Source organism: Diabrotica virgifera, chromosome 5 (assembly GCF_917563875.1).
Source record: "Diabrotica virgifera virgifera chromosome 5, PGI_DIABVI_V3a".
NCBI classification, from domain to species: Eukaryota; Metazoa; Arthropoda; class Insecta; order Coleoptera; family Chrysomelidae; genus Diabrotica; species Diabrotica virgifera.
In genome coordinates, this window is record NC_065447.1 from 27277445 (window position 1) to 27291287 (window position 13843).

At 31.6% G+C, this 13843-nt stretch overlaps 1 protein-coding gene across 4 annotated transcripts in view; it reads right to left on the minus strand.

The window, feature by feature from the left end:
- LOC114326005 (brain tumor protein) overlaps positions 1-10412 on the minus strand; it is a 199520-nt gene extending 189108 nt beyond the window's left edge. For 2 of the 4 annotated variants that reach the window (XM_028274172.2, XM_050652349.1), the window contains exon 1: positions 10049-10400. The gene's annotated coding sequence lies outside the window, so the exon portion shown is untranslated. Of the gene's footprint in view, positions 1-10048 lie in introns of all 4 variants that reach the window. The other 2 variants (XM_028274173.2, XM_050652350.1) reach the window with 2 other exon arrangements.
- Positions 10413-13843: the final 3431 nt, after the last annotated feature.

The following is a 13843-nucleotide window of genomic DNA, read 5'->3' on the forward strand; positions in this document are numbered from 1 at the left end:
AAAAGTGACATGGTGACAACATGCGCTTTTACCCTGGTAGTGGATGTCACCACTTCTAGAGTGAAAATTATTTTATTAAAAATAACCCGATAAAGTAAAAATAAATCAGGGTAAAAATAAAGTAAATAAATTGAGTTATTAAAGATCAAATATTTGAATTTTTCGTGAAAAAATGCTCGTTTTGAAGCGGTTTTCGATAAATAACTCAAAAACTATGTTTTTACAAAAAAAAACTATGATTACCAAAATTGAATCTAATAAAAAACTGAATAAATTCCTTACTAGAAAAACCTTTTAGTATTAATAATTCAAAATGTTATAGGTAATTAAATGCATATTTTTTTTTCGGCGAGTACTCAAATCTAGTTATTATTCATGCTTAAATAACGAAAAAACGATTCATTTTATAATATATGTATACTTACTAGACACTTGTCAAAGTACTCAGAAATACCTATCAAATGAGTTCCAGAAGAAGTTGATAGCATCAAAATTTATGCTCCAAAAATTAAAAAAAAAAAAATTTTTATTATTTCAAATAAAAGTGCATACTTTCAAAAATACACTCTGAAAATTTCAAAATAATCGGAGTAAAATTACCAGAGATACAGGGTGTTGAATATCACTACCTTCGACTCGCTTTGCCGCGACATCGCGCCAGCACGCTTGAGCGTAGTGAGAAACGTTAAACAACTGTTCGCCTTCTCTTTTGTAGATTACTCCTCGATTCAAAAAACATATTCCAATGTGCATCACTTTACGATTTGGCAGACAAATAAGAAGATGAAGATGCAATAATAATTGTCAAAACTTTAAACGCATATTTCTCAAAACTACTTTTTCAAATGCGGTGGACATTGTAACTGAAAAACTACTTGGCCGATCTACCTGATATTTTGCACAGATTTTCTTTAGACGTTTCATGAGGTATCTTTCTTTATTTGCTTATTTTTTGTTTAAAAATAATAAATCTGTTGATTTTTTCACAAAATTTTTACCAAAAATTTCATTTTTTTTATTTCTGAGTGATACCAAAAATTCAAAAATCATTAAAAATAAAAAAAAAACTCGACGTTGTGACCTCGTGAAACTCATAAGCTAATTAAATCTTTTTGAATTTTTTGTTTCGTATGATCGAGTGTTGAGTTCTGGTGTCCACCGCAAAATCCATTTTTTTGTGAGCTGCCTGTCAAAATTTGTCACCAATGGCTTAGTTTTCAACATTTTGGATTGAATTTTTTCTAAATATTCTTTGAATTGTACTTAATATGCTTATTTAATTTAAAAATAGAATAATTGTACCATAGCTTTGAAAAAAATTCACAAAAAAGTGCTTGATTTGTTGATTTCAAACCATACCCCCTCTTAACTATTACGTATTAAACTTATTAAATTTAAACTGTTAAATTCCTTATTTTATTAAATATAAAATATTAAAGGGCACCGGTTACATGGTTCTCGCACTATAAAAAAAAATTAAAACCTTTGTCACAAAAACTAAAATTTACTTCCCTATCATTTTTTATGTATATCGAGTATTTTTGGAGTTATTATCAAAAGAAAATGAAACTTACGAAAATTTGAAATATTCTGATTTTTTTTTTCTTAAAAAATATGCGTTCTAAACCGGTCAAAATTTTTGAGATTTGAGATTTTATAATCAAAACTGTTTTATAAAAACTTTAGTTTTTTAGTATGTATATTTTTTGAGTTATTTATGAAAAACCGATTTAAAACATGCATTTTTTTTTTCAAGAAAAATGAAAGCCTTTGATCTTTAATAACTCAAAAAGTATTGATTTATTTTAATAACACGATATAACTATTTTGCTTAGAATTTGTTCCTCTATCGATTTAGGGGGATATTTTTAATAAAATAATTTTCATGGCTGAGAAGAGGAGGCATCCACCCCAGGGTAAAAGCTGAAGTTGACACCATGTTAGTTTTGTTTCTTGAGGTTTCTCAACTACTACTCACCAATGTCCATGAAAATTGATGAAGGTTCAACGAAATCGGAGGTGAAAAACTTATGTGACTGCACTAATCTAAAAAACTGGGTATTTATAGGATTTTCCGATAGACTGTATTTTTGAATAGAAATAAAAGAAAAACGAGCCATTTCAAAATTTATTCCAGAAGGTATCAGTACATAACCGTAGATCACCTAAAAATATCGCGACTATTTATATGGGAACTTGGATTAAAAACGCCTTCCTGCATAAGTTCATTGGACTAAGGTGTAATTTAAAATTTTAATTTTCACGCAAAAAACAAATTCGGTAGAGTAAATATTTATGTTATGAGTTTTTATTTATATAATGTTGTGGCCAAGGAAGCCTGAAAGGATTAAAACAGAAAATTGGAAGATATGATATGAATAATTTTAATTTTCAGAATTAGAAAACAATAAAAATGGGATTCATTCACTATTATGAAACAAATACGATGTAGTAGAGACCTCAGCCTAAATCTTAGAAAACGAGTAATGAAGTGTTATGTATTTTCTGTTCTTTTGTATGGTGTGGATACATGGACCCGTAATAAAGAATGTCTCGATAGATTGAAAGCATTTGAAATGTGGACATAATATCGAAGAGTGCCGAGGATCTCCTGGACAGGCAGATTAACCAATGAGGAAGTAGGTACCTACTAAGAAGAACATAGAACAGCAGGGAGATACTGGATTCCATCGAAATAAGAAAACTGCAATACTTGGGTCATATAACATGTGGTGACAGATATGAACTTCTAAAATTAATAGTGCAGGGAAAGATTCAAGGAAGGCGCAGCATAGGTAGAAGCAAAACGTCCTGGCTGAGAAATCTCAGAGAATGGTTTGGATGCAGCTCAACTGAACTTTTTCGAGAATGATGATAGCCAACCTTCATCGTGGAGATGGCATCATGGAGAAGAAGAAAAAAGTGGAATAAAAATGTTTCAAGGAGATACTTAAGTAATGGACAATCAAATTAATTATGGAGACATATCCAAAGATACTGAGAAAATCAGTACTAAGGGTTTACGTCTATCTCTATCTGTAACGACAATTCGATCAATTTAAAGTAAAAGCCTTTAAAATGGCATTGTAAGTTTGATATGACAACTTTATTCTGGGATAATAGTTTATTTGATTGAAATCAAACTAACAAGAGAATTTTAATATTATTGAATGTGATGGACTGTGTGGTATTAGGTACTGAAGACCAACGCAGGCTAACATTTGTTTGGCAGAGATGCTTCGATCAGAGTTCAAATTCATATTATCATTCCTCCAATAAAGTCCTCCCAGGAATGTAGGTGGTTCAAACATGCTGACAATACCATTTTAAAATATTTTCCTTATAGAGAGTATGTATATAACATACCTGAGCTGTTTTTTCAAGTAACAAAAACAAAATAAGTACTAAATTTTCAAAAATTGTATTTTTAACCATTTTCAAAAATTGCAAGTCAAAAGTTAAAGTAGATTTAATTAAGTTTTCAAAAAAACACAAAATATAGCTAACAAGAAAATAGCTTCAGATCCAGGCATTCTACAGGAAAATATATGAAACGACTAAATCAAACTTCCTCCTGACACCAAATTTATAATGTCTAACACAACTTCAATGTAAAGAAAAATCAGATGCAAACCCCAGATAAGCTAAGAAATAGTACATTATAACCAGAAAGCACTAGAAAACAAAGAAAAATCTTTTTAACTTACATCTGAAGAGCATATTGAGCCATTCTAAAAAAGCTATGGAATAAAATACCTAAAAGACAAAAAGACTACTTCTAGAATCTACAAACATCATCAAAACACCAAACAGAATTTAGAAAAAATTTTGCATTATATGAATCTTTTATAGATTTTAAACAGGCACACTTAGGATATAATATGGTAAATGGGGAAATATGTACAGAAACTGCCTGACTTTGGATACAAATAAAAAATATCTAAAAGACTCATCGAAAAGAACAAAGAAAGCTTAGAAATCTGTTAAAATACATAAGGGAAAGCCCAATATCTGGTAATAAGCAAAACAAAACTTGAAAAGAAAGAAAATTAACAAAAAATGTAAAAGAACTTAATTATATAGGTACCAGTGAAAGCAAAAGAAAAAGGACATAAATAATATGAAATAAAGGCATGGATTTCAAAAGTTTAAGAGACCATATTATAGAGCATTACGAACACTAATGATATAGTCGGTTCGCTAAACTCAGACGCAACTGGCTAGATATTTTAGTCCATAATTTTTTTGTTTTTTGCCAATTTTGCGAAAATTGGCATAATTACTAACTATTTAGTGATTATTAACTATTTAGTAATTATTTTTTGCCAATTTTACTAAAATTGGCAAAATTACCGACTAAAATATCTAGAAAGTTGCGTCTGAGTTTAGCGAACAGACTATACCTAAATATGTATCAAGAAGTCATGAAGATGAAGAAGCTATGAAGAATTATATAAAGAGGTAGGTATATATTATATAAACTTGTCAAACGTAGGAAAGAGTTTGAAAATCTCACAATTGCCATACCGCCACATAGTAACTGTAAGATATTCAAAATCTTTCCTATGTTTCGACAAACTGTAAATGGTCACTTCCATAAATCGAATAATTCTATTTGATGTCCCCAAATATTAAATATATTTTCCTTTTGAAGTATTTAAAGAAACTAGGTAGGTAAATCGCAGGGCAAAGTGAGCAAATGAGCAGAACCAGGCATGGATACAGAGGGGGGTCAGGGGGGATATGGACCCCCCTATTGTATTTAGTCTCTAAGCATTTTTCTATTATTTATTATTTTTTTCTGCCAACTCTTATTTTCAAACGATCAGTAAGTAAGTCTGGACCCCCCTATTATGAATTTCTAGATCCGTGCCTGAGCAGAACCTTCAACGACATCAAAAACTAACTACCTCAAACAAATTACTAGTGCTCCCACATACCAATTACTCTATAAAAGATGTAGTTTATTGCAAAATAGTGATTTCGACAAAGAAACGTATTCTGATTTTTGAGACATGTATATCGAATAGAATTTTCAATATATAAAATACAATTAATTTTGAAAAGATGAGTTTCGAGTATTTTATTGTAAAATGGTTAATTAGACAAAGATAGGCATTCTGATTATTGAAACATATGTATACAGAATGCCCAATATACAGCATAGAAGTACACATATAATACCAATCAATTTTGAATAGATGCAGTTTTGACATTTCAGTGGAAAAGCATGATTTTGACGAAGAATCATATTCGAGCATTTGGACACATTTATTTAGACAAAGAAGCCTATTCTGATTATCGAAACATATTATATCCCTAACAGAATATCCAATATATTAACATCCATTTTGAAAAGAAAGCAATTTTAATAATAATTATACAACCATGTATTCCTTCAGAAGCCCAAGTAGGAGAGTGCTACAACCAAAGTGAAGTCATATTTTTGAAATGATGTAAGTCTTGCTATAATCTTGATATACAGATCTCTTAGTACGAAAACTGGTGTTTTTACTGTATTACTTACTGCATTACTGTAAATACTTACACCACTTTTCCTGATTTTCCTGATAACATGAGGTCCTAATATAGGTATCAAGGTTATAAAAGCAAGACTTACATCATTTGTAATACCAATAAAGCAAGATTTACACATACCAATCATGTATGAAAATATGCAGTTTCGAACATTTTAGTGCAAAATGGTGATTTTGACAAAGAATGTAAACATAATGTATTGTAGAATGCAAAGAAAATGATGCTTTTGACGAAGAGACTAACAGTTAGTAGTACTGCATACATGTAAAATATTCTATACTGCTGCCCTTTTTGAGACAAAGGAACTAAATTCATGAGGTTATCATGAATAACCTCAGCCTAAATATGCTGAAGCAGTACTGAAATCTTGATAATGAAAGTGGGTAGTGAGAAAAGCCTTTTCAAGAGGAAATGAGCAAATTTTTGTACTGAATACTCTAAATATATTCTTTTATGAGCAAAAAACAACCAGTTTTTCAGAAATGATTTAAGAATCAACAACATAATATTGTGAGAACTTATCAAGATCTGCAGATATAAGGATATATATTATGATGACAATGACAATGGAAGAAATGTTTACTCCAAGACAGCGGTTCTCCATCTGTGGTACATGTACCACTGGTGGTACATCTCATTATTTGCGGTGGTACACAAGACACAAAAAAAATTAAAATAGTAGTGCTTAGTAAGTCTTGATAATACAATCTAAAAATATAGGTGGTACCAAAAATAATAAAAAGAACTGTAGGTGGTACATGACTCAAAAAGTTTGAGAGCCCCTGCTCTAAGAGATTATACAATGCAAAGTAGAATCAGAGAACAAGGACCACAGAGAAACGACACAACCGCACTAAAAACGTGTACCGTTTTTGAAGACGCATGCGCGAACCTGGTTGCTTTAAGTATCACCAGCATGCTAATTCTGTCCCTCCTGGTTGTTTTACGATAGTCCGTAGGCGTGTATGGTAAATACTCGACTTAAAAAGTTTGAGCATTTATATAATTATAATAGTTAAAATGTCTGGTTACTCGTATGTGTTTCACGGATGTTCATCTGCGACAGGAAGAGAAATAAGTTTATTTAGATTTCGTAAGAATAATAACAGGTAATTGTTATTGCTTTGTAATTTTTACATAAGTATTAGTTATTACGTATCTAATAGTCTTAATTTGACTTGATTAAATATTATTGATAATAAATTATGACGAAAGTGATTCATTTTCTTGAATTTAATTACCCCTACGTAATGCATAAAAAACTAAACTTCGCTCTGCCAAGCAAGGGATATTTCAAATAATAAATATTAAATTTGGTGTCAGACGCAAGTCTACGAAGGGTCAGCCAGGTCAAAAATTCAACAGATGTTTTCCGTATGTTATCGCACTCCAAGATATCCTATTTTTACGAAATAAAAATATATAAAGAGTTCTATACACGAGAATTTCTGATTTAAATGACAAAAACAAAGTACGATTCAAACAAAAATTGTTGGAAACATAATTGGGCCGATAATTGAGAAAATCTTAAAATTATAGCAGAACAAGACTTCAAAATTGCAAAAACACGGTTGCAAATAAACAAACTTACATTCAATAATGAAAAAACTAAATACTTATCTACCTTTTGCAGTGCAGTATACAACAATTGTCTGCCAACTTTTAATTATTTAAATATAAATAACAAAGGTTACCTATATATATATATATATATATATATATATATATATATATATATATATATATATATATGGATCGGAGTATACATCGGAATCGTATTGTAGTGTTGTTTTCTGAATAGTTTGTTTTTTTGAATGTACCTAATATCTTTAGAAACAAAGAAAGTAGACGGTTTTGTAGTTTAACATGTCTTTTGTGGATGCAAAGGTACTGGATACATCGATATTATATTGTAGTCTTGTGTTTTATTTCACAACGTATTATGTTTTCCGTCTTTTGCGTTATTTTTTCGGATATTAGCGCACTCATCACCGTATATTATAGTATAGCTTTCCGTGCGTGACAAGCTTTAGGTTCTTGACGTTCGGCAATATTTGTACTGGTTATAGCCAATTTAAAATATTTACAGAGATAAAATTCCGCTTAAAGAAACATTGTCAAATTATGAAACATGAAGAGAATTAAATGTAAAATGTCTTCAAAGTTTTGCTCCAAAGATATATCAGAGAAGGTATACGTTTCCAAGACAATAACAATATTGACATTCGATTTCAACATAAAGTTTTTTTTTATCGATCACGAACATTTGTCACCCAAAGAGAATTGGAACTTTCAGAGTTTGTGACATTTCCGTGGAAGTTACAATGGCTGTGTTATTTTTCGATAACCCATATTAAAAAATATAATTTATTAGGAAATACCCCGACGAACAAATTATATCTTGTATCAGCTCAAGCCAAAAACAATCAGTGAATGTCACACCTACCGTAGGAAATAGGTATATTTTATTATTGGTCTTTCAATGCCAAAATCAGGATAAACAAAAAGCTATTTATATTTATGGTTCCAATCAATATGATTTTCACCATTACTTTGCATTGTGCGATATATTTGCAACCTTTTGTAAATCAAAAATGATTCCATTATTATAAAGAATGCCAACAAAAGTCGGCCCTGCACGCAATTTTTTTTTCGGTGCAATATTTTATATTTATTGAAAGTCAACATAAATGCTTAATTTTATTTACGAATTTATATGTATTGTGTGACATGCCCACTGACTATGTGCTTAATTTTATTTACGAATTTATATGTATTGTGTGACATGCCCACTGACTATTGGTACGCTGGTTGTTCAGGTTGCTTTCAAGTTCATTGGCGGCGTGCTGACTAAGGATCAAAGGCGTGTCGCTTCTCTGTGGTCCTTGTTCTCTGGTAGAATCAAGATGCAGTGGAACTCAAAAATCTAATAGAAGGTGAACTCATTTGAACTCTCACTGAATGTTTCTTAGAAGAGGACTTTCTTTCCAACTATAGTGCCTTGACTTGCAGAATTTTGGTAACAGTAACAGGTAAACCAAGCAATAAACACAGTGGGGGTTTAAGAAGATTATTTAATTAGGGATGCAAAGTGGTCCTGATAACTTACAACTTTTCTACAATAGAAGATTTATAAGAGGGGATTATGTTTATGACTTTACCACCATTTTTAAGTTTAAGGGGCCCTTAGGCTTAGGATAATGAACCCTATATTTCTGTGAACATTCTTTACAAATAAATAAAAAGCATGTCTTTATAGAATTAAATAAAATGGCACTGCCAGGGTAACTTTTATTAAATAAATATTTAATAGGAATTTAATAATAGGAAGAAAGGAGAGAGGCAGACCCCGAAGATCTTTCAGAGACGAAGTGGACGAAGCAATGGAAAGAAGAAATCTGTAGGAAAGGGGCTCGCAAACAGAAAGAACTGGGGAGAACGGTTGAGTGAAGGAATACAGTGAAAACTGTGGAAAACTACATATACATACTTAGGTACTTATAACTAATAGTAGGCATATTTTATTTTTTAAAACATCTAGAAACCATCCACCAAGGGCATCTCAAAGGTTCATTGAGGTTTTATAAAGTGGATGGCAAACAAAGAACTATCTGGTATTAACATACTAGGGAACGACCAGCTGTGAACAAAAACCAGGATATTTTTACTGTAGACAGTTAGTAGACAAACAAAGAACATACAGGATACTGTATTTCAGGAAACCGTGGTAACGATAATGCTAAAATTAATACATATTATCCGGAAAAGAGATAGGAACACTATTGAAAAACAACTAACACAAATAAATCTCTTTAAGTACTCACCCAAGATCCCATTTACTTCAGCAATATAAGTACCAATATGTAGATATTTTAAGTGTCAATTATTGATTATCTAGAAAAAGCAAACAAACAAGAATTCTATTTACCTTAAGTATGTACTTTATAGATAAGAGAATGTCTTGTGTGAACAGTACTAAACAAACTTAAAAGAAATGAAAAGTTCGTTAGAATTAACATTTTAACCTTCTTCATCACATGGTTTGTTTGGTATCGACAAAAACTTGTTTTCAGACTCACGAAACACCAAAACATTCTAATAATATTCACCGGTAACAGGCGAGCACATGGTTGCCCACCAACGATTTATTAATAAATTATATTCAATATGATCACATATTTCTCTATTACAAGTTATGATAGTATGTATAACGATACTAAAATGTTGAAATTATATGTTAAAATATTAAAAAAAGAGTTTTTCTTACTCAGAAAATTGCAGTTGAATAGATAAGGTGGACATCTAACATTAGTTAATAAAAATATGACCGGTACAATGTGAGGTTAGAAAACGAGCACAATAACATTGTCTAAACGTAAAACGAAACAATCCTGTTATTGTGCATGTTATTAAACTCTTCCAAGGTCAAAGAACGAGTCTCGTTGGCGCAAAACAAAGAAATAAGCATAAAACGAAACGAAAAAATAGATAAATAAGAAAAATTATTTACTTTTTTCGTTATCCAGCACTACTCATTCAATATAATCCTTTGTCATGAGCTGGGACACCATCGAATCACGTACTGTTTAGACAAACAAAGCACAATCTAAATTAGAAAAATTGGAAACGCGTTCAGTACTTACATTTAGTTAAAAAAGGCCCAACAAAACAAAACGAACAAAAATTAAGCACTGAAATAGACAGCAAGAGACACACAAAACATTACTTTTATATTCCAACAACACTTTGTTCTTGTTGAGACGCGTACAGTACAGACAATACAAAGCGCTTTGTTCGCTACGATGTGAGCAGAGAAGGCGACTCTACATAACTGAAACTGACTCACCAGTCTCCACCACACCACACCACACGGACGGCGCGCAACGGCAGGGCAGATGTTCAAATAAAATCTACTCCGGACTAAAATGGGGAGGGAGAATATCTTGCTATAACCTCTCTTGCCCCTCGCACTTAACATTGCGCCCTATTGGGCATCGGCACCCCTTTTTCTAACAGGTAAGGGTTTAATACGGTGAAATATCTAGCTGTCTGACCAACTTATTTGAATTTTCTAAAAGTTATTTATTAAAGCTAGAACGCGGTTTTTAGCCGGCCTAATTGTCTTTGGCGCTAAAATTTAGGCGCCAGAACTAACGACTGTGCTGCAAGAGCTGTTGGATCGCTATCAGTTGGCCGTTTTAACAGTCAAGGAATAATGAAGTATGTACTACAGGTTTTACACAATATATTATACCTATTATGTAATTGAAAAAAGCTAGTAGTTTCTCTAGTTTTTATTTTAATAACGATAAATTAGTTTGAAATTAACATTTAACAAATAATAAATAAAAATGTTTAAAAAATTGAAAGAAAATGTTGAATAAGTTGCCTGCCTGTTTGATTGTAATTAATTGGTTAATACGTTAATACAGACAACAGAAGAGAAATGGGCCTAAATTCTAAATAATATTGTCATTTCTATTTGACGTTTGCGTTTGACGTTATATATACAGGGCCTCATTTAGGTCAAATGAATTTAGGCAATTCTCTAGTAGCCGCCCTTCATACCATAGCAGTGGCGACGTATGACTTTTTCTAAAGTGTTACCAAAACCAGATGTAAAAAAATCTTATTTAAAAAAAATTATTTTGAACCTTTGTTCAAAAGCTGAAAAGTTTTTGTATTCAATCCTGTGGGATAAAATTAAACACATCCCAAATTATATGTATGTATGTAATTATGTATATTGTAATAGGTCTAACAATAAAAATAATAAACAAACTAAAGATATTATTCTACCATAAAATTAACATATTAAAATGAACAAGTAGGAAAAAGAACATATTTTGAAAACTATTGTTTATAATATTAAGTCTTCCATTTTCAATACATCTTTCATTCTTCCATTTCTTCAAAATTATATATAAAAAAAATATACAAAGAGAATGACTTTTCAAGTAGTTGATCAATTACGCAATATGCAGCAGCACTCTTGCATGTTTAAATGCACGCACATTGTAATATGTAATAGCAGTGGCGGCTCGTCAGAGGAGGCAACGGAAGCTTAGCCTCCCCATAAATTTTTTACACATTTTATGTTATCTCTGGGACATAATATTTCTATAATTATTGATAAAATGTCAGTGTTTTGTTTATTTTGAATCACGAGAAACAACAAGCGCTCCTACTAATACAAAGTGTAAATTATTGCACACTTGTAACTAACGCATCTGGAACGCATCTATATACCCACCTATACGCTGTGAGCAGCTCCTCATATCCCTACCAAGGGAGGCACAAACCAGACTCGACTCCGTTGTGTTATAAGTTACGACAAACTTCTCGAAACCAGCAATATAGTTTCCTATGCGTACAATAATACTCGATAGAGAAACGTAATATTATATCGCTTCACGTCATACTACCCAGAAGTATAAGGCAAGGGAGGCTAAATCAGAATTAAGGCTCCCTTGTGTTTTTACTTATATTCTTATAAGGAAGTTAATAGTCAGGGTATTTCTTGGTGTGATTTTATCATTTTATTTTTTTTTAATTAGTGTTTGGTGAATTTTTGTAATTCATATATTTTTATTTGTGGTGTTATTGGCTTGGTAAGGTTATTTTTACAATTTATGCACCGTTGTTTGTTTATATAAAACGGATAAGTTAAACGAAATCAAAATATCTGAAGATATAATTGACTGGCTGCTCAGGAATAATTTTAATACTTTAAGTATATACTACATAATAAAGCTTATATTATTAAAACCTTAGGAAGACCACAGCCAAATTTAACTATTATTAAATCCTCAGGTAATCGTCAAAATCGTGCATTTAATATTAATTGGTATAATACATGGGATTGGTTAACCAGGTCTATTAAGAGGGAAAAAGTTTTTTGCTATCCTTGTATCTTATTTTCAACACAAACCGAACATACAACTGGTCTAAAATAGGATATTCAGATCTAAAAAATTTACCTCGTTCAACTGAAAGACAATCCAAATCTAAAGATCACATATTTTCGTCGTGTAAATTAAAACTTTTTGCTAAACAAAATATAGTAACTGCTTTAGATACAGCTCAAAAAGAGGCCATAATTACTTACAATAATCAGGTTTTGGAGAATAGGATGAATTTAAAAAGGCTTATCGATATAACAATATATTGGGCTTTGCAAGAATTAGCTTTTCGCGGACACGATGAAAGTGCTGATTCCATTAATCGCGGCAATTACAAGGAACTTCTATCGTTGTGGTGTAAATATAACTCAAAATTCGAAAAATTTCGTTAATTATAGATTTAATCCTGTTTTTATAAAGTTCTTTTAGTATCAATAATTCTAACAATATTATTATTATTAATTACAAAAGCAAAAAAAAGATCTCAGTTATCAATGCAAGCATGCGGTAAGAGGGAGGGTCACCGTAAGGTGAAATGTAAATAAAAATGGTCACAAACAAATAGAGCCTTAAATTACATTTTTGGTGTATTATTTTGCTAGTGCAAATTTGTCTAGATTTTTTATAGTTAGAGCCTCCCCTATTGTAAAACTCACGAGCCGCCACTGTGTAATAGGTACTAAACCAACGTTACCAATCCAAAAAATGGTTACAATACTGAATAAATTTTCAGAAACGAGCTAGTCCCGAGCGATAGCGAGGTTCCTCCTGCGTTACCACTGCCAAATGTGGTAACAACGTATAATAACGTGCAACGGATTCACATAATCTCGCCAATATTTTCGTGCGTCTAGTTGGCTATTTACTGAATTAGGTACTATTAACAAATATTTCTGTTGGTAAAAAATATAAATGGAAATATTTCATTGTAGTCATAAAATATTTATTTGCAAGATTTTTAACTGTTATCGATGGTAACAGTGGTTACATGGACGCTTCGCCAGTGTACCATAGACTTTTATATTATCATAAATCATAAACAGAGTGACATTCAGAGCGAAGTGACGCACCATCTTTTTTATTTGGATTAGTGCTGTTTCACTCTTACACATAGTGAAGCTGCTAGAGTTGTCCTCCCCTTCGATGCCTGTACTCACACTTAATGTCATTTTAGTTTCTCGATACAATGTGCTAGAAAGAGATCCCGCAAACCAGTGCATGAGATCTTGTCGTCAGGAAGCGCGGAAGGTAGGCTCACTCTATGTTAATATATACCTCTATGCTTCATACACGTACCATTTTTGCGAAATGGTACATGCCGCCCTCTCATAATTTGCCGCCCTAGGCAACTGCCTATATTGCCTAATGGATAAAGCGGCCCTTTATATACCTATACCATAGAC